The sequence below is a fragment of the Polypterus senegalus genome, chromosome 8 (genome assembly GCF_016835505.1).
Source record: "Polypterus senegalus isolate Bchr_013 chromosome 8, ASM1683550v1, whole genome shotgun sequence".
Classification (NCBI taxonomy): domain Eukaryota; kingdom Metazoa; phylum Chordata; class Cladistia; order Polypteriformes; family Polypteridae; genus Polypterus; species Polypterus senegalus.
This window is the reverse complement of record NC_053161.1, coordinates 136,363,043-136,383,005: the sequence shown is the minus strand read 5'-3', so window position 1 is coordinate 136,383,005 and position 19,963 is coordinate 136,363,043. Positions and strand designations below refer to the sequence as shown.

Here is a 19,963-nt window from a genome sequence, read left to right as displayed (position 1 = left end):
AGGTGGTCTGCTTTGCATCTTGGGCAGTTCCTTTTTGTCTTCACACTTTGCTCTTACCATCACTCTGTTAAAGGTTCATCTTCGTCTTGCTTGTCCACAAGACCTTTTTCCAGAATTCTGCAGGCTCTTTGAAGTCCTTTTTCACAAACTATAATCTCGTCATCCTGCTTTTGTGGCTAACTAGTTCTTTTTCATCTTGTGGTGTGGCCTCTGTATTTCTGTCCATGAAGTCTTTTGCAGATAGTTGTCTCTGACACATACACATCTGACTGTGTCTGGTCTGTCAGACAGGCGTTTTGGGCTTTTACTTTACCATAGTGAGGATTCTTCTGTCACCAGCAATGGAGGTCTTCCTTGGCCTTTCAGTTCCTTTGTGAGTAATGAGCTCACCAGTATGTTTTTTTCTTTTTAATAATATTCCAGACAGTTGGGTTAGGTAATCCTGATGTCTCTGATGGTTTAACTCTTAAGCCTCTTTGACTTTCATTGGTACCCCAAATATAATGGTGCCCTGAAATGGGGGGACGATGTATAAAAAGTGTTGTCATTTGTACATGATGTGATCAAAATGTATCTAAATACCCTTAAATGAAAGTCTGCAATGTGCACTTTAATCACATCTGAACTGTGTGATTTGTAATTTTAAACTGTGGAGCAGAGGGGTAAATAAAGGGAAAATGTGTCTTTGTCTAAAACATTATGGAAGGCACCTGTAAAATGCCTGAAAAGACACTAGTTATTTTTTTATTTTTTTTTTGCTGGTTTATAGCTATGCTCTCTCACCATGGCTGATACATTTAAGCACTGCAGTGACAACTCATAGAATCCACAGAGGTCTTTTAAGGAATAACTGTGTTTAAAAAGAAACCCTGCTGCCAGAGCCTAATACAATGTTATGACAGAGCAACTTCATACTATAAAAACAAAATTAAATAATGCTTGAAAAAGAAGCACGTCTAAACCTTGCTTAAGAGAAAAAGAAAGGAGGGTGGTAGGGGGTGAGGGATTAGACTGTAAAAGTCACGAAACGCCTGACTGGTTTGCATTCATATTAAAAAGAAGTCTGGGATCTGCATACGAATTAAACTTTGGAATAAGAAAAAGGTTGATAAAGCTTTCTTGGCTGAGATACAGAGGACGTATCATTACCAGATGATGTTGTGTGGGTGTCAGCTTATGTTGTGCTCATTGACTGAGACTTGCCCTCTTTTCCTTTTTTTTCTTCTTTTTTCCTCGTGGTTCAGTGCTGAGTTGGAAAACGTTGCACAGAGGAGGGAGTTATCAACCAATTGTCATCCATTGAATAAGGAAGACTTGGACCCTCCCTTCTCTGCCCCACCTCCTTCAGCTGTGCACACCTGCTTTGCTTTGGCTGAACACGTTTTTAGTGCAATTACACTCCGGCCTTGAGAGCTGCACTACAGAAGCCCCCACCCCCACAACCCCCTGGATTTGGGAGAAAAATACTCAAAACAGGTATGAATTGTTTGTTTTGTTATTACTTTGCATGTCTGTATTTAAATGTAAGTCCAAATGTGAGTGACAATTTATCTTTTGAAAGTTTCACAAAGCAAAGAAGTGCACAGCTCTGTTACTTTTCAATCTGGTGTAAATTAGTGAATAATTGAGTTAGAGAAACAAAAGTAAAGCAAAAATTGGAAACGAGGTGTAAGCCAGTGCTGTTTTTAACTTTAAGTGGTCTTAAAGGAGCATTTTAGTTGTTGTCAGTGGAGGGAAGATGCTTTTTTACTCCCACATGTGACTATAGTCAGGACAAGTTAAACTTTTGGCTTTAACTGTGTCACCTGCCTGTTTGTCATTTGTAATTAAGTGGTCTGGTTTTAGTACATGATGGGAAGTTTTTTTTTTTTAATCCAAAAAGAAAAAAGACTGCAACTACAAAAAAAAGAAAAAAAGAACAATTCATTGAAACCTAAAAGAAGACCCGATTGAATCATTATCATTTTGTTCTCATCAGATTTATTATAGCAGGCAGCTTACTGAGACAGGCAGTAGGCTGCAATTAGAGAATGTTATTACTCCACTTTATTATGTCTCCAGGAGTTATGACTAGCTATTATTTTTATTTAGAATTAAATACTGACTTTAGTATTTGCAAAACAAAATTGAGGCTGGGTAGTGGGAGTGGGGGCTGGGTTTGTTGGCATTGGCTGGAAGTTGGTGCCATAGAGATGCTTTAATCCCTCATCTTTATTTTGCCTTTAGGTTTACTTTTACAATGTAAACTATTTACAGTGAGAATGATGGCAGAAAGAAATATTTATGGTGTTAAGGTGCCAATCCAGAAATGAACACACGGTTTTACACGTTGTATGGAGTCAATTACATCCTACATTTATAAGCGTGGATGGTACAATTGTAACTTTTCTAAGGGAAAATAGAAAAGTTAATAATTCTACATTAAATCATGTCATAAATGGTTATGATCAAAGTCAAGTGAAGTTAACTGAGTTAAGCAATAATTGCCTCGCACCTCACATACATGCATGCATACATACATTATCAATGCCACTCAGTCCTACTTAGGCTGGTGGGGAGGTGCAAAGCAGGAACCATCCCTGGACAGGGCACCAGTCCATCAAACCACAAGCTACTTTTCAATAAAATATAATTCAAAATCAGGTAAGATAATAAGGCAATAAGAATGCACAATAGTGAAAAATACTGGAATGCTAAGAAGAGCCTCCAAATATACTGTGTTTGGGAGTTGATTGACATTTTGTTGTTTTAACCTTCTAGATAGCTGGAAGAAAAAACACATACTTTTTTGCAATAGTCTAAATTCCTATGTAGAGTACAACTAATAAACATTCTGTGCAAATGTACTATATGATATAAATGATAATTGATTGATAAAATACCAGAATTCCTAAAATGCTACAGATTGAAACAGGCTTTCTATGTTTTATTTGAGCTTTCCAAGGTTATGCCTCATGTAAACTGTGTAAAATTTCTGTTAAAATAACATTTTAGTTTTATAGCTGTTTCCTGTTTTGGGTGGCACGTCTCTATTACACTTATTAAAAGCTGTTTTCATTGTCCTGCTCCTCCTCTGCTGCTTGTAAATCTCAAAGAATCATTCCGTACGCTCAAACAGAATTCCTTCCTCCAGACCCCACACTGCCAGACTTCCAGTCAGACCTGCAAAGCACATAGTAATGAAAAGCAGATCTTTCTTAATCTCTCCCTTTCGAAGCCAGATGAAGTTATCCTGGAGGGGGATGCTGGGAAAAATGAGGACATCTGCAATGAGGCGAAGCAGAGGGAACATTTAACTGTCGGAGCTCTGAGGCCATTTACAGGCAGAACAGTGCCTGATTTTGGATGATGAGCAAAAGAAAAAATAAATAAATAATGATTGTCTCACAGTTCAGAAATGTCTAAAGTCCTCAGAGACACGTAAATAGTCAAGCTAAACTTTAGTGCCAACAGACCTCCATAAATGTCGGTGGGACAGACAGGATACAAATCATACTTTGTGCTTCCTAAAGACCTCTTTTCAGTGAGATTAGGAAATGCAATGTAAACTGAAGGCATTTAGCCTGAAGCTTTTAATTTTAGACAGCTGAGTCAAGGAGCAGATTTCTATCATTGTAACATCAGCTTTAGTTTAACGCTTCAGTATTGTTAGGTTCTAGAAAATTAAAGGAAAGTAAATTATTTAAACTTCACAAGTCTAAGAAATGCTGTCACTATGAAGACAATACAATTAACAATTGTGATGGGCGGCCGGGTCCCATGAATTAAGTCCCACCCGGAAGTGTTCCAGGTGCTTGACTACCTGGTCCCAATTGCACTTCCGGGTGGGCGATAAAGACTCGTCCAGCCGGGCTGTTGATTTCAGGCATGCAACGCTGCCACCCCAGCTCCCAACCAGGCCGTGGAGGACTCCATCTCCCATAGAGCCATGCAGGAGGTTGTGGGATCACCGTCGGACAGGGAGGCTGCCACCAAGTGTCCTGGGGGAGGTATTGAGCTGTCCATGCTTCCTCCCCCGGAACATCTGCAGCACGGGCATCCCAGCCGGGCATGGGACCCGGCCGCCCATCACACAGTATTAATAAGATTGAGGAGACACGGCCTACTACTTCATACCTAAAGGAACTAGAGTTCAGATTCCTGGACAGCAGTCTCTTTAGAGTTTCCTCATGACTAAGTGGGTTTCCAATAGGCACCTTGGCTTCCACACTTATCCTATAAATGTGCATGTTAGTTTGAATGGGTGTGCCCTTCCATTTACCTTTGGTTCTTTCCTTGTGCTAAGGTTCACTCTGGCCTGCCAAAACCCTGTAATTGAAAAACCAGGTTTGAAAACAAATGGTCAGATAATCAGTGACACTGTGTGCTGCTTTGAAACTTGGAATTTCCATTTTAACAAAATTTAGACTGTTTTCACTGGCTGAAAATCAGGTGAATGCATCAGTCTATTCACTCTCCATCTTCTTATATAATACGCTACCGTGGCTGTCTTCTTGTCTGTCCAGGATTTTAAATCACCTGTAGCTCGCAAACCATTTGACCTACTGACCTCAAATTTGGTACACATATACTACGTGGCCTCTACTGTCCTCTTTCCGGGTGATGATTGACCTCCAAAGTTATTCTTCTTTTTATTTTTATTTTATTTCAACTTTTTGCAGCAGCCAGCCGTTCTCATTCCCTACCACCTTCGCTGTCACTTCCCCTACCTCTTCATATCTTAAATCATTCTTGAGACAGATTGAAGACGTAAGTGGCAGCTTAAGTGAAAAATGAAAGAAAGTGTATTAAGTAATTGCAACACAAACACTGACTTAATCAGTTTTAAAGCGAAAAGATGCCGGCAAAAGAAGAGAAGAAGCGGGTCGCTAGGGTGGAGAAAAGAAGAGCTGCTCGGGAAGCAGCAAGCGCATCAACGTCTGAGCAAACGAATGCTAAATGTACAGATAAAGACTATGAAAACTATGAATGCTCAAGTCAAGTGTATTCACTGCATGTTATTGTGCAGTGAGCCATTACTGTTTTTTTGAGGTAAATATTTTAGTCTGTGTAACAACTTGGAGCTAAGCAACTTAAGCTAAATTGATAAGTGCCAGGAAGCTTTACGTTAAGTTTTAAAGGGTTTGGTATCATTAATTCAATTCAATTAAGTTTATTTTTGTATAGCGCTATGATGAGTTCTCAGGAAAAATGTACACATACATATTTTACTTATGACTAATTACATAATGAGTACACATAAAGATACAGATTTGTTTAAACAGACAGGAAAATAAATTGGTTTGAAACAGGAGCCAAGTAATATCTCTCTATTAATTAATTGTTGAAGCGTGGTCAGTGACCAACTCATGTCCATTTACATTATTTCTGGCAAAGTTCAGACCACTTTCTTTGTGGTCACACCATTGTCATCCAAATGTAGATGGCATTTATAGATGCAGAAAAAAAGTTAATCTTCTTAACCACCCATGAATCATTGAAGCCCATTAAGATGACACACCTCACTCTTACGTGACCACTAGTCTTGGCCATGCTCAGAACACACATTGATTTTTCCATTATCTGTTCACCACTTTTCAGAATGTTAGTGGAGGATGCATGAAAGTATAAGACATTAATAAAGAAAAGATACCCAGGCCTAAAACTAATCCTAACCAACCTTGGTGGGGTTTCTAGGTAAAAATAGCCTAGTGTAAAACAAATCTGTGGAAAAAGTCAGCCACAATGAGAAAAAGGAACAGAACGGCTAGTTTCCTTACAACCAAGTAATACAAATAAAGTAATACAGACAGTGTATCAGAGTAATTAAGATGCTGTATTGTAAAACAGAAAGCTATGGGTTCTAGCCACACTCTAGTCGCTTCACTAGGGGAGTGTGGGAATGCAGATGTCGTCACAAAGGGTGATACCAAAATAACTATTTATAAAGTGTCTGTGCAGTTTTTCGGGCTGAATTATCCAAGGGGGAACTGGATAAAATGATCAAGCGTCCATGGGCTGAAATCACCAAGGGGAACCCCCCTCCTTTGCTTATGAAAAGATTGAATGTCTGCGGACTAAAATCACCAAGAGGGATGGCTTGATCAACTGACTGACTCTCTGTGTACCATTAATAGTGGGAATTACCATGCTGGATTGCAAGGCAACTCAGGCCCCTTCTTCAGGCAACATGTAATCAGGCCCCTAAAGAAGGGGCCTGAGTTGCCTCGAAAGCTTGCATATTGTAATCTTTTTAGTTAGAGAATAAAAGGTGTCATTTTGCTTGTTTTTTCTCTACATTCATAATGGCTAAAACGGTACAACACCCTAGTGCTACATGCTGGATTGGACAGCCAAGTCCATGCACTGCACTGTTTAAAGTTGGATTATCTTTCTGTTAAGGAGTTGTATTCATTACATCACCCAGGGTCTTGTGGGAGATCTTAATCTGACCTTGATTACAAACCCTAATGATGCCACTGCCATACTCACCACTTACTCAATAAATTATGCTGGGCAATTCTCTTCCCTACCATTGTATAAATTGTAGAAAGATGGAAGCAACTGTTCTGGACATTTGGATCAAGCATTCATCTAACAATTAACAGATATTTATGTATTATACAGTATCTTTTCACAGTGAACAACATGCTCTGTTGTCCAACAGTTCACTTACACACTTTCACAATGGGGGTACAGGTTAAATGACTTGTTCAGAGTTGATGATGAACTCGCAATTCTAGTTCCTTCATCACTAGCTCACGTTACTACTTTCTCCAGTCCAGCTTTATCGGGAGTTAGATGTATATCAGGAGATTTGTACGGCTTGTTCATGTACATACCTACATGTGTTTACCTGACAAATTTAAGCTGAGCTAATTTACAGTCTTAACCCAATGTAAAGTTTATAGGATATAGTAGGTAAGCCAAGTACGCAAAAAAAAAATTGCAGAAAAACTTTTGAAGTCCAAATAGACCATGGTCAGGTATGGAACAGAACTCATTCCCCAGGAGTTTAGATACAACAGCCACAAATACTGTGTTTCTGTGCCACCCAATAACTGTATGACATAAGAGAAGATGTGAACATCTCCAATATAATAATAAAAGTAAGGCTGGACACTAATATTTATTAATAACCTCATATAGTTCAATGCCCCATACACAGAAAATTTAGAGGCCAGTTTAAGGCTATGCCATCCTAATAGTTGGTTTTAGTTTTCAGTATGTTCCCTTCAGAAGAGCTTTTATTTGAGCTATAGACTCCAGAATTGTGGCAGAAATGTTGATTCATGTCCACACCCAAGTATCTAATAAAATGAGCCACTTTTTCATTCCACTGATACCCTATTATATTATTATTACCCTGTTTAAGATGATTCCATAATCTTTTCATTGACTCTCCTAGTTTTGTTACATAGAGTGTTATTCGGCTGAAAAAAAACATTTGCGGAAGTTTGCATTCCTGTCATAAAGGGAGGAACCAGATCAACAATGACATTAGACATTCTATGCCATTCAAACATACAACAAACTATTACACCACTATTTTTCCCATATATTCATCAATTTAAATAAAAAGGAACCAGCAACTACTGGAACTGCAAATTCTTGTTTTTAGCAAACAGGATTGACATTCTGTTGGGTTATTGACTCCATATCCCATCAGTGGAAAAGTATATGACATATATTCTGATAAACCTCTTTCATCTGTTAGTTAAATGACTATAGTCCATCCATTAAAAAAATCACGTGAATTTCCATCTGCCTGTTTTATGAGCAATGTGTTTCCAATTACAGAATTGTCACATTCATTGTCATGCACAAAGTCTCCTGGAGGGCGGTAGTTCCTGATACACATACACCACTACCATGATACATTGAGAGACACTTAAATGTCTACTATACTTTTTCTTCCTCTGAATTGCACTTACACATAAGGTACACAATTGCCTACCTGTTCATATAATATTCAGAATGAATACACAGTATAGGTGTGTCTAATAGAGTAGCCAATCAGTGTATCTTACTCATCCATGTATTCATTTTTGTGGTACATGGAATCCATTCATTACTTTACTTGTCCTGTTATTTTCCAGGTGCCTCAGTTATCAGTCCTGTTACAGGCTTAAATGTCTAGAACAGGGGTTCTCAACGTCGATCCTGGGGACCCCCAGTGGCTGCAGGTTTTCGTTCCAACCAGCTTCTGTTTTTAATTGGAATCCTGGGCTAATTATGTGAACTGTTATTTCCCAGATTCTGTGTTTTGGGAACAATATAGAAATTAGAAAAGTAGGTTTGGTAAAAAAAAAATGCATATATATATATATATATATATATATATATATATATATATATATATATATATATATATATATATATATATAGTATATATTAAAATGTAGTAGGCGGTTATATGGAAATAATGATTTTTTTTCTCATTAACAATATTTTCATCTTCACTTTCATTCCGTTTTTCCGGGTTTTCTAATTGTTTAATGAATGCATTATTTTCTAATTAGTGGGCCTAACGCTAAAGTAGTTGGTGCAGTCTTTCATGATTCAGGGTCGTTTGCCTGGCTGTCTGCTCTGCTCGTTTTTAATTGTCATTTTTAGAATACAATGAATCGAGCAAACTGCACAGAGTAAGGGCAAAATATAATGAAAGCAACAAAAGTGAGTTAAGCATTTAAATCTTTAGCAAAACCAGAAATATTTCTAAATGTCTTATAAATGTAAAAATCATGCCTCTGTCCTTTCTTAATGTAGAATAAGAGAAGAGAAAAAAAATACCAGCTAATTAATTGAGATCAGTGTTAGCAGTTGTAACTGATTATGAATCTGGTTGAAGCAAAAACTTGAAGCCACAGTGGGTCCCCAAGATCGACTTTGAGAACCACGTTCCTGAACATATCAGCAAGCGTCTCGGGAGAATTGCAGCAATTTTATGTTGAATGTTTTCCTTAAAATCTCCCACAGTGTAAGGCTTGTTCCAATAGACGTTTCCTTTGAGCCTACATCAAAGAAAGAAGTCTGGTGGTATCAGATCCAGTGACCATGTTGGCCAAAGCCCCTTTGAAATTACCCTGTTGCCGAAGAGATTTCTGCCATGCTCCTTGCTGATGTGTGACACGTTGTTCAATCTTGCTGGAAGTAACCTTCCATTAACTCACGATCACACAGTTTATTCTGACATCGCTTAAATGAATTGGTGACCCAATAGGTTCACACCATGAAAACGTGCTGCTTAATACTGTACACCACCATCCTGATGAGAAGTCGAGTGACTGAGTGAAGGGGTACGGGTGGTATGCACCCAGAAGTTCCAAACGGAGGTTAAATGTTGCGATGGCTGTTTGGCGCCTACCTCATCGCTCCAACGCAGGGGCATCCCGGCTTGTTTGAAGCTTTGCACATTGTTTCGTTCAGGTTGCTTTGTCCTAGTGAGAATTATTACAGAATATGCAGGGCCTCTTTCGAGTGAATCTCCCTGTATATTTCTCCCAAACCCCAACACAAACACACCCAAGAGTCCTGGTTTCAAATAAAGCATTTTTTTATTCACCACAATACCTCCAATGTTACACAAGCATAGATTTTTCTCTCTCCACAATTCACCTCTCACCACCACACTACTCTCCTCCAGTTTGCTGTCCGTCCTCCCAGTTCCGACTCACCTGGATAAAGGAGTGCAGCCCCTTTTATTAAAGACCCAGGAATACTTCAGGTGATATGGTGGCTGAGCATTGGAAGTACTTCCGGGTCATGCGAAAGTCCCATACAGCAGGGAATATGTCTCCCTGCAGTGCCCTCTTGCGGCACCCACTTACCCCAGAGATTACATCTCTTGGCATGCCCTGCTGGCTCTCTACTGATATCAGGGGCTGCTGCCATTTAGCGTGCTGGGGGAGTGAAAGGTCCCTAGCGACATCTTCCACTTGTAATGGGCTGCCCGTTCATCCTTTCTGGCCCTCTCTTCCAGGTCTGATCCCCTTCTCCTCCCCTCTTCTGGCCGGGATGCCCATCCAGCCTGTGTGGTATTTACAATATTTATTAGTAGGCTAAATTAATAATATTTTTATAAAAAACTAGTGCAGGTAGTGTTTGTTCCATAAGCCACCTGAATATAAGTGCAGCATCAATATATTTGTGGGGTTTTCCTCTCAGAGTTCCAAGATAGGCTGATGGCCAGTTCGAAAGTGACAGGGTTGGAATATGGCACCCAATCATTGTGGAGTATTCAAGTCATGTGCGTGTGTGTTCGTGGGCTTTCCTCTAACATCACCAAAAACAGTGACCGCAAACTGGAGCTTGTGTTTGTGTGTGTGTGTTTGTAATGGACTGGCACACTTTCCAGGGTTATTCCTCACCATGCCAGTGATACCGGAAATCATATGAAGTATATTTAAGAGTTCTATGCCTTTGGTTGTGGATATGTCTTATTGTGCCCTGTTTTAGATTTCATTCAGGCAAAGGGATTGTTTCTGCCTTTTTGCTGTTGGTGTTATGAATATTGTTAAAAAAATTAATGGAGAGAAGATATAATCACTACTTGGATCTAATTAGCATATCAATTTGCATTGCACATGGTGCCAATTAGTCATATAATATGGTGATCACACAACTGGAAAGTTTTACTCTGATGTTTGAAACCATATTATAAATAAATGCTTACCTTAGTGAATTTTCCAAATGCTGATGTTCTGGACATTTCATGTATCTATTTATTGTCTGACCGACTTTTTCTGATTTTTGGTCACCAGAAGCTGTAAGTTACCTTTGAAAAACTGAACACATGGTTGGAGCTAATTCGAGATGGCCTACTCACTCACTCTCATAACTATCTAATTTAAAGTCACTAGAAAGTGGGATGTGGGAAAAGAATGGGAGTGCCCAGAAGAAAATCCATGCCCACGAAGCCCAAACCTAGTCTCATGGAACTGTGAGGTTAACCACCGCACAACTGTTTGATCCAAAACGCAGTTTCAAAATCTGCATCTTGAAATGTATAATATTGTAACAGAGTCAGGATCATTTACCAAAAGTCCAATGACATCACCATTCATACTGGCAGTCTACTAATTGAACATCTTGACTTAGAAAATCTCTTCAACGTTTCTTCACTTGTGCTTCTCTATATATATATTGATTCATTTCCTGTTTTACCTTTTGTTTTATTTAATTTTCCTCTTTATGCTGTTCTGATAGTGCGGACATAACCCACTTAATCCAACTTAAGGTCAAGGGGGTCCTAAGTTTATCCTGACAGCTGTGGGCCTCAGTCAAGAAACAGCCTTGGATAAGGGTGCCAGTGAAGGATGCCAAATAAAATAAAGATAGAAAATCTTGTTAAAAACTTCAATATGTTTAATTTCAGTTCATAGACAGTGTTATAAAAAATTATATAGAAACCAATGACAATTCCACATATTTGTTTCTGATATTTCATTTATGGTTGGTTTCCTTTTAAAAGGCAGATTGAATTCAGATAAACGAAACCTGAGAAAGTGAGTTTTCTTTTATTTTCTGACAATCTGGCAAAGAGAGTAATGCAGTTGGGCTTTGTACTGATTATAATGTGTAAGTTTTATGCTTGTACTTAACATAGGTCATATTGGTATAAAAACTGTGTATGGTTATCTATAAATATTTATATAGAAAGTTAGCTGATATTGCTCTCATGTATAAGAATACAAAATGCCATTAAACAATTCAATATGTTTAAAAAATTCCAGCACCAAGTATCTGTGTTAATTACTGGTTCTTTCACAGTAAATGTGCAGTTTTCATGCTCTCCATTTTCAGAGTTTTCTCATGTTATAAGTGTTTCCTACTCATTTCCAAAATGTGCATGTTAGTGTGATGGAGAACATGGTTTGCAGTGCTTGTATAGGATTGAGAAATGTGTAAGGGTGGCATCCCATAGTTGTTTCCTGCCTTATGCTAGCATAGGTTACAACTCTCTATCTCTGTGGAATGAATGAGTGGGCTCAAAAAATATATGGGTAGGTTATAACTGGAAATCAAATTTGGTAAAATACAGAACAAAAACTGCACATCAGAGACAAGCAATATATACTGTATATATATATATATATATATATTATAAATATTTATGTATATATATATATTTATACTGTATATATATATATATATATATATATATATATATAGTAAAAAGCACTATATAGCGCCTGACCCAACACAGATTGGACACGGAGGCACGTGTAAAATAAAAGGATTTTTATTCTTCTTCAGCTGGAGGGCACGTCTTCCCCGTACTCCCCGCAGCCACAACACAGTCCCAAACACCAGTACAGCACAAACACTCTTCTCTGGCACCACCACTCCTCCTCCACCTGACTCTGGCCGATGAGTGGTGGTTACTGGCTCCCTTTTATAGGTCACCTGGAAGTGCTCCAGGTGTTTGATCACCAAGATCCGGCAGCATTTCCAGGTGTGATGAAGCTGTTGCCCACACAAGCTCAGGAGTCCCAAACACAGCACCCCCTGGTGGTACCTGCGGGACACAACAGGGCTGCCCCCAACTCCAATTCCTAGGGAGCACGGTGGGAAACTGAGGCACTACACCAGCCCAGGGGGGCGGCCATCTAGCGACCAAGGGGAGGTATTGCACTGTCCAGGGCTGCTCCCCCTGAATACAGTGTGCAGGGGCGTCCCGATTGTGCATGGACGCCAGGTTATATATATATATATATATATATATATATATATATATATATATATATAATATACAGTGGATTCAGAAAGTATTGAAAAGCAAATATATGAGGAAAACCCAAATGAACATGAAGAGAAATCACAAACCCTTCAAAGACAATGACTAAGGCAGGGGTTAAATTCAGATATTACATTCCCCGCATTCCAAAATAAAGAATCTGCATTTTTTTAAATGCCATATTAATCTGTGCCAAACTAGTACTAATTTAGTGGGTATAACTAGAGTAAAGAAAAATGAAAATAAAGGCGCTTTACATAAAACACACACACACATATATACAGTATGTGTGTGTGTATATATATATATATACTTTTCGGTTTATAAATTACAATGATTGCAGATGACCTGAACCATATTTGCTATTTTGAATGTTTTACTTAAATGAAATATTAAAGTCTGCTTCGTTGTTACATTCCTTATGTTTGTTTCTTTCTAGTGGTAAATTACACCTGTGATATTTCACATATGGTAGGCAATAGCTGCCCTACCTCTTCCTTACATTTTATTCTTTACTTATAAAAATGTCACTATGGCCTTCTCTAAATGAATACGGGTGGGGATGTCAAATCTGACTTGTGTAAAAGGTATTTCGTAGTAGCTTGTAATTTATTTCTTTTACTGAAATGCTTTTTCTTGAACTAGAAAATTTTTTCTTAAATAAAAATGATTTCTATATATGAATATATGTGCAGTACATGTATATGTGAAGAGAAATCCCTGAACTACATTAAGAATATACTAAGGATTAGACCTAATTAATGTTATTTTATACAAGGCATAAAAGAAACATTTTCTAGAATGCATTCCCAGACTCGTAATGTTCATTGTTTTAACTATGTTTCTGATTTTGTGATGCTAAATAAATAAATACTTCAACATTTTCATTGAAAAAGTCATTTAAGTTGGCAGAAATATTCCAGGAAACAATAGCAATAAAAACATCACTAGTGTTTACTGCTGGAAAGGTTGTTTAGACTATACAATGGAAAAGCTTTGTAAACAATGTGTTTAATTACATCTGCATTTATATTTCCCATGTTTGTTTTAGAATTATTATTATATGCATTGAAATCAAATGCTGGTGAAAGAAATTATGAGTTGTGTCATCGACTGAGGGAATACTCTGGTCACAGAGGAAATGTTGGGGCACCAACCATGTTTCCCCTTTTAATACTGTATTTCCAAGGTTCAAAAATACTAAAACTCGATGGCACATGGTCAAATCAAAAGCAGTGTGAACTTAAAAAATAACCAAGAGGATTTCAGCATGTGTATTCAGTAGGGAGCTGCACTCTCTGGTCTGCACACTCCTCAATGAGACAAGCCATAAAGTGGAGTGACTGGAGGGATGGAGTCGGTTTCCCTTCATTGGTGGCTTCTCAGGGCTGTGGGAGCAAAAAGAGATGATATCATCGACACATTCGTGTCCTGGAGTGCCAGTGCTTACTTCTGATGAGCCCAGAAGGTGAACCTCAGATGCGCATGTGTGACACCTGATTTCACAATTTTATGAATTTCAATGAGGGTAGTGGCACAATGAGTATCACTGGTGCCTCACCAACCTGGCATCATGTGTCAGAATCCCACACCTTGTTCATTTAGAATAATGTGTGGGTTTTCCTTTGGGCTCTCCAGTTCTTCTACTATACCTCAAAGATGTGCAGCTTAGGTTATTTACAGAGTCCAAACTGGTCCATTGTGAATGTGTGTGTGAGTGTGAGTGCCTTGCAACGTAGTGGTGCTTTGTCCATAGTTATTTCGTCCTTACATCCAGTACTGCTTAGGATGTATGTATTGATTTGAATCATTAACCTTTAACAAAAAATGCTGCATTTAGATCTCAACCAACAGAAACACTAATTTGGAATCAATGTAAGTGCAGGTGAAATGTAAAATTATCTGAAAAAAACGTACATGATTTAAAATCCACATTCTTTCAAGATGTCAACTAACCAGCACAAATTTTAATATGCCTGTAAATGAGCATATAATGTAACCTGAAATTTTCCATTTCAGTAATGTTTCATTATTTGAAAGGTATATAACATAAACTGTTAGAATTACACATAAAAAAGATTTCCGGAAAAAAACACACTTTATCGATCTCTTATTAAACCTAAACATATCAAACCTACCAAGTGACCAGTATCCTTGATCGTTAAGTATCACTTTTGCATGTATTCTGTTACCAAAGAGTAAAATAATAGCTCCCCCAATTGTTCATCATATAAAAAAAATTGATATGCATGCAGAATAAGTCAGGTCATCAGATAGTTTAAAAAAAATGCCCTGTGAGGCAATATAGTTGTGATGAAGCATTATTCAGCACTGACTTTGAGTTGGTTTTCCCATCATGAACTGAGTAGCCTCTGTATCTGAGGGCTATAAAGTGGGCAGCACATCAGTTTCAGCTCAACATGCCAATATAAATAAAAAGCAGCAGGTGAACAGTTCATGCAAAATGAATTTCAAAGAGATAAAACCTGTGCAACATTCCAATTTGTCATATGAGTTTATATGTGTGACCTTAACTAAGGCATTTAAAGTTTTTCCTATCAATAAATTAATTTATGGCTGGCATAGTAGAGCAGTGGTTAGCCCTGCTGTTTAACGGCTTCAATGTCCCATGGTAAATGTCCGTGTAGTGTTTGTATATTCTCCCCATGTCTAGATGGATTTTTGTCTGGGTACTCTGGTTTTCCTTCACTGGCGATTCCAAATTGTGAACAAGCTTGCTTTGTGCCCAATGCTCTGGTCTACTGTGACCCTGAAGTGGTTGCTTTGTGAATGTTTTATTTTTACAAAAATGGGCTTCATATCTTGGGATCTCTTTTTGCTATATCATGACCCTATAATATAATAAATAGGTTAAGAATATGGAAGAATGTTAATATTTACAAATAAATTAACTCTTGTTTCCTGTGGTCTAAAAGAATCCTGTCAGATTGCTGATCACTTTTAAAATGCCTGAATACTGTATGGATTTCTGCTATTATGTGGTGGACTATGCTTCCTATGCCATATTGGCCATCAATGGAGTAATCTCCACTGTATCATAAAGCTGAATATGACAAAACAGATAAGAAATGTAAATGGGTGGAAATATTGATAGAAATGTTTTATTCCAATAACTATAATTTGAATTCTTATCTGAAGCACACAGACCTTTAAAGCACAGATGGAAAACAGGTAACCTTTGCTTAAATTTAAAAATCATTACCATGTCTTCAAGTGAAGCAAAGTTCCAGTAATTATTTGATTTTCAGCACCTTACCTGAGTCATTTTGAATAATCATACATTTTGAACTCATATGATACAGAGCCAGCCCCTACATCTGTAGCCCATGTCTCTTCTAGCACTTTAATTAAAGTATTTCAAAACTACTTTTAATGCAATGGTTTGATAAATTCACTTAAAACTATCAGTTAAATTCTCTATGAAGTGCTTCCAGTGTGCCACTCAAAAATCCCAGACATCTAATAATGGAGATCTGATGAAAAGATTTCTTTATAGTCACCAAACAGCTGTCTGTTAGTTAAATCTGGGCCACTCTTCATGTATAGGCTTATAGCCATTGGCAAGACAGGACTTGCCAGCAATGAAATTCATCTGCGCTTGCTGTAGGCATTTGAGAGCTAGCAGGTGTGAATAAATTTATTTTGATTAACTGGAAAAATGTCTATAAATTCGTACTCAAAAGAGAAAAGCCAATATAGGATTTGTTCTTGTTTGTGGGACAGCCATGATTGCTTGAGACAACTGCTACTCCAAAAGTGATGCTTTGACTACATTATATTTCAAATATTAGAGATATCCTGCATTTTAACACCCCTGGTAGGGCTGCTTTAAAATATAATATCATATGTCTCCAAAACCACAGTTCTGTGAACAGTCCAGAGTACCACCAAAGCCAAAATGAATGAAATAGTATGTTTGACGCTGGCCAGTAGAGACTGGAAAAAGAGACTGATATGGGTTGTGATTTGCTAGAAGTTACAGATGAAGAAACAGCCTGACCATTGAGTCTCGTTGGAGCTGAGGCTATGAAAACCATGTTGGCAATTAGGATACTTGGCATACAATCTGTGAAACAAAAACAGTCATTTGAAATTGAAGTCTGCAAAACCAATACAAACAACAAATGGCTACATCACACCATCAGAGCACTACATTAAAGAATATAAATGCTACTGATCTATGGAAGCTATAATTAAGGTAGAGATGGATATTGGAGGTAAAAGAAAAAATGACAGATGGTTTGAATCATACTATCTAGGAAGTGATGGATAAATTGAATTTTGGAAAAATATTTAGGAAATACTAATTTTCTACACTAATATTAAAATGTAACAAAGGAGAGGATTTTGTCAACACATTTCTCAGTGAAACGGAATTGCTTTAGTTCTATATGCTGCTTTTAGAAGACCTGGACGAAGCTTTTAGAAATCCAAGAAGCTATAAAATACAATGCAGGAAAGATGCAGGTCCAGAGAGCTCCCCAGTCTAATTTTATAAAACAACGTCTTTTAGATTAACTCCATTAATAACAGCTATGTTTAACTAACCTGGAGACGATAACACTTTACTAAACATGTTACTCCAGAGAATGTGTTTTTCCAAAAGGAAATAAAAACATTCTTATGGATACATATTATAGACCAATTTTACTGTTTAATAATGATATTAATTAATGATCCTGGTCAAAATTTCCCATAAAAAACAGAGAAAATACTCCCTCTTATAATACCAAATGGTCAAATACTCCCTCCTATAATACCACATGATGAAACTAGATTTGTTAAAGGTAGACATTTATTGTCATATCAATAACAAAATTTCTGATATACGTCATATATGTTGTCGAACAACAGTATATGAGTTACCAGATGTCCTGCTATATCAGGAAAAAGCTTATGATGGAGTAAGGTGTATCACCTCTTTTCTGTAGTACACATATTTGTGTTTGGACCAAATATATGTGCTGGGATCAAATGAATATCATATATTTTTTCTTAAAGATCTCTTTTATACATAAACATTATTTCATATTTAAATGTGGAACCAGATAGGGCTGTACATTATTAACAATGCTTCTTGCAAATGCCTTTGTCTCTGTGGCTGTCTGTCCTCAGAAATACTCAGAGATAAAGGGAATTATAGGCATTGGAATTTAATAAAAAGTGAGTCTCTCTATGCTGACTACATGATACTCTTTATCATGTATCAGGATTTATCCTTGCCAGTTGTACTAAATTTACAGGGTGCATTTCACATGATGTCCAGCTTCAAAATGAATTTTAATTGGAGAACTTTTCATAGTAAACTGTTCTGTGGATTATACTAGCTACTTTTATTGATGGTTTCAGAATAGTTCTTATAGTTATTAGTTGCAGTAACAAAAAGCTTAAAGTTCTATTTAAATCTAATTTCTTCAGCATGATGGAAAGCATCAAACAAGATGTTTACAGATGTTCATCACTTCAGTTCTTTTTAGCTTAAAGAAACCTTAACAATTTATTTTCTAAAAATAGTTGGCCTCCATCTGTCATTTTGCTCATCTGCAATGCAAAAAGAGTACATCTTATAAAGATGAATATGCAAAGATCAAAAGCAGACGGTGGCATGGCATTACCAACTTCCAGTTTTACTGCTGGGCTGTGAATATTCATTCTTTGAGGCTATGGAAGGAATCACAAGGTAATGGAATAACTACTTCACTTAATATGGATAAGACATCTTGTTAAAAAAACTTTTTATATATAGTTCTTTGCTCTGTGCTCAAGTCACTATTAATTAGCAATTGAGAGGTGAATCATTTGTAGTGAATGTGGAAACAACACAGGAAAACTTTAAGGCAGAGATGCTGTTCGACTGCATGAAAATCATATGTTCCAGCCCTCTTTAACCTTCACAGTATTTAATAAATGAAAGTCATTTGGTATTTGTAGACACTTCTAATTTGACAATGTGCATGCAGCCATTGAACACTATTCCAGTAACACACTGCATTTTACAAGTTAGAGACTTTGTTAAAGAGAACTTTCCCAGCTACTCTAATGCTCCATCCAGTTGTATTTTCTGAATATACTTTCAATTGGTAATATTAGTATATTGATGACATGTTTAGTATTTTAAAACTTTATGAAGTACTAGGGTGTTGTACCGTGTTAGCCATTATGAAAGTAGTGAGACGTCAAGCAAAATGACACCTTTTCTACATCTTGCATCTTACATCTTGCCTGAAGAAGGAGCCTGAGTTGCCTCGAAAGCTTGCATAGTGTAATCTTTTTTTGTTAGCCAATAAAAGGTGTCATTTTGCTTGACTTCTCAAAACTTTATGAACTAATTTCAAGGTATACTCCCCAAGACATTCTGAGGCACGAATGCGATGGGAACTGTACTGTATATTAATACCTCAAATAAGGAATAGAATTCAGCCATTCACTACATACAGTCTTTTTCAATACGGCCTAAGCTAGAGGTAATTCTGCTTACACTGCATATATCCATTGTGACGAAAATTACCAATAATCTGTCAAGGAGACAATACTAACTAATGTCATCAATCACCAGTCTCACTAAGTCATATATTTGTTATGTCTGGCACACACTTAGACCATATTGAAAGAACATATTAGTTTATTTGTCAGATAGTGTTGGGCTTTCAATTACCCCTAATGCCTAAATAATATTACTTAGAGCAATACCGGATGGAAGAAGATTATGCAATGAGATGTCTATTGTGATCCTCTTTACCACAATAGAAATTCCGTCAGAATGTGGCAAAGGATTCATTAATGCTGTCTCCTAAAAAAAAACCTTTGTCACAAGAACGAGACATGGACAGATAAAGAGTTGGGGCAGCCACCCGTATATTGTGGTATCCTGGCTGCAAAGTCGTTTTTCTTGTAAAAATACAGAGCACTGAAGTGCATACAACCGAGTCCAAAACAAGACTGAGGAAACAAAGGAAAGGGGGCAGGTTTTAAAGGGGGAGACAGGAAGTGAGGTCGTATGGATCTGGCACGTGGTCTTCCACCATTGGCTCGTAGCCGGAGGTGACATCAGAGGGACTGGAGCTGGTGTGGCCGAGTTCCATTGGCTCAGTCCCGGAAGTGATGTCAGGAGATCCAGGTGAAATCCCCGGGGATGGTCTACAGGCAAAGGAGAAAAGAGTCAGTGCACTCTGCCACACCCCGGCATGCCTCCGAACTGCCTTCACTCAAGCCCTTTAGCTGCCT

The 19,963-nt window shown here is 37.6% G+C and overlaps 1 protein-coding gene across 1 annotated transcript in view; it reads left to right on the top strand.

Annotated features, from left to right (window-relative positions):
* The first annotated feature begins 1,247 nt into the window (after positions 1–1,247).
* The window catches only part of dcn (decorin), an 87,059-nt gene continuing 68,343 nt past the window's right edge, over positions 1,248–19,963 (top strand). The window contains exon 1 of the mRNA XM_039761802.1: positions 1,248–1,476. The gene's annotated coding sequence lies outside the window, so the exon portion shown is untranslated. The remainder of the gene's footprint in view (positions 1,477–19,963) is intronic.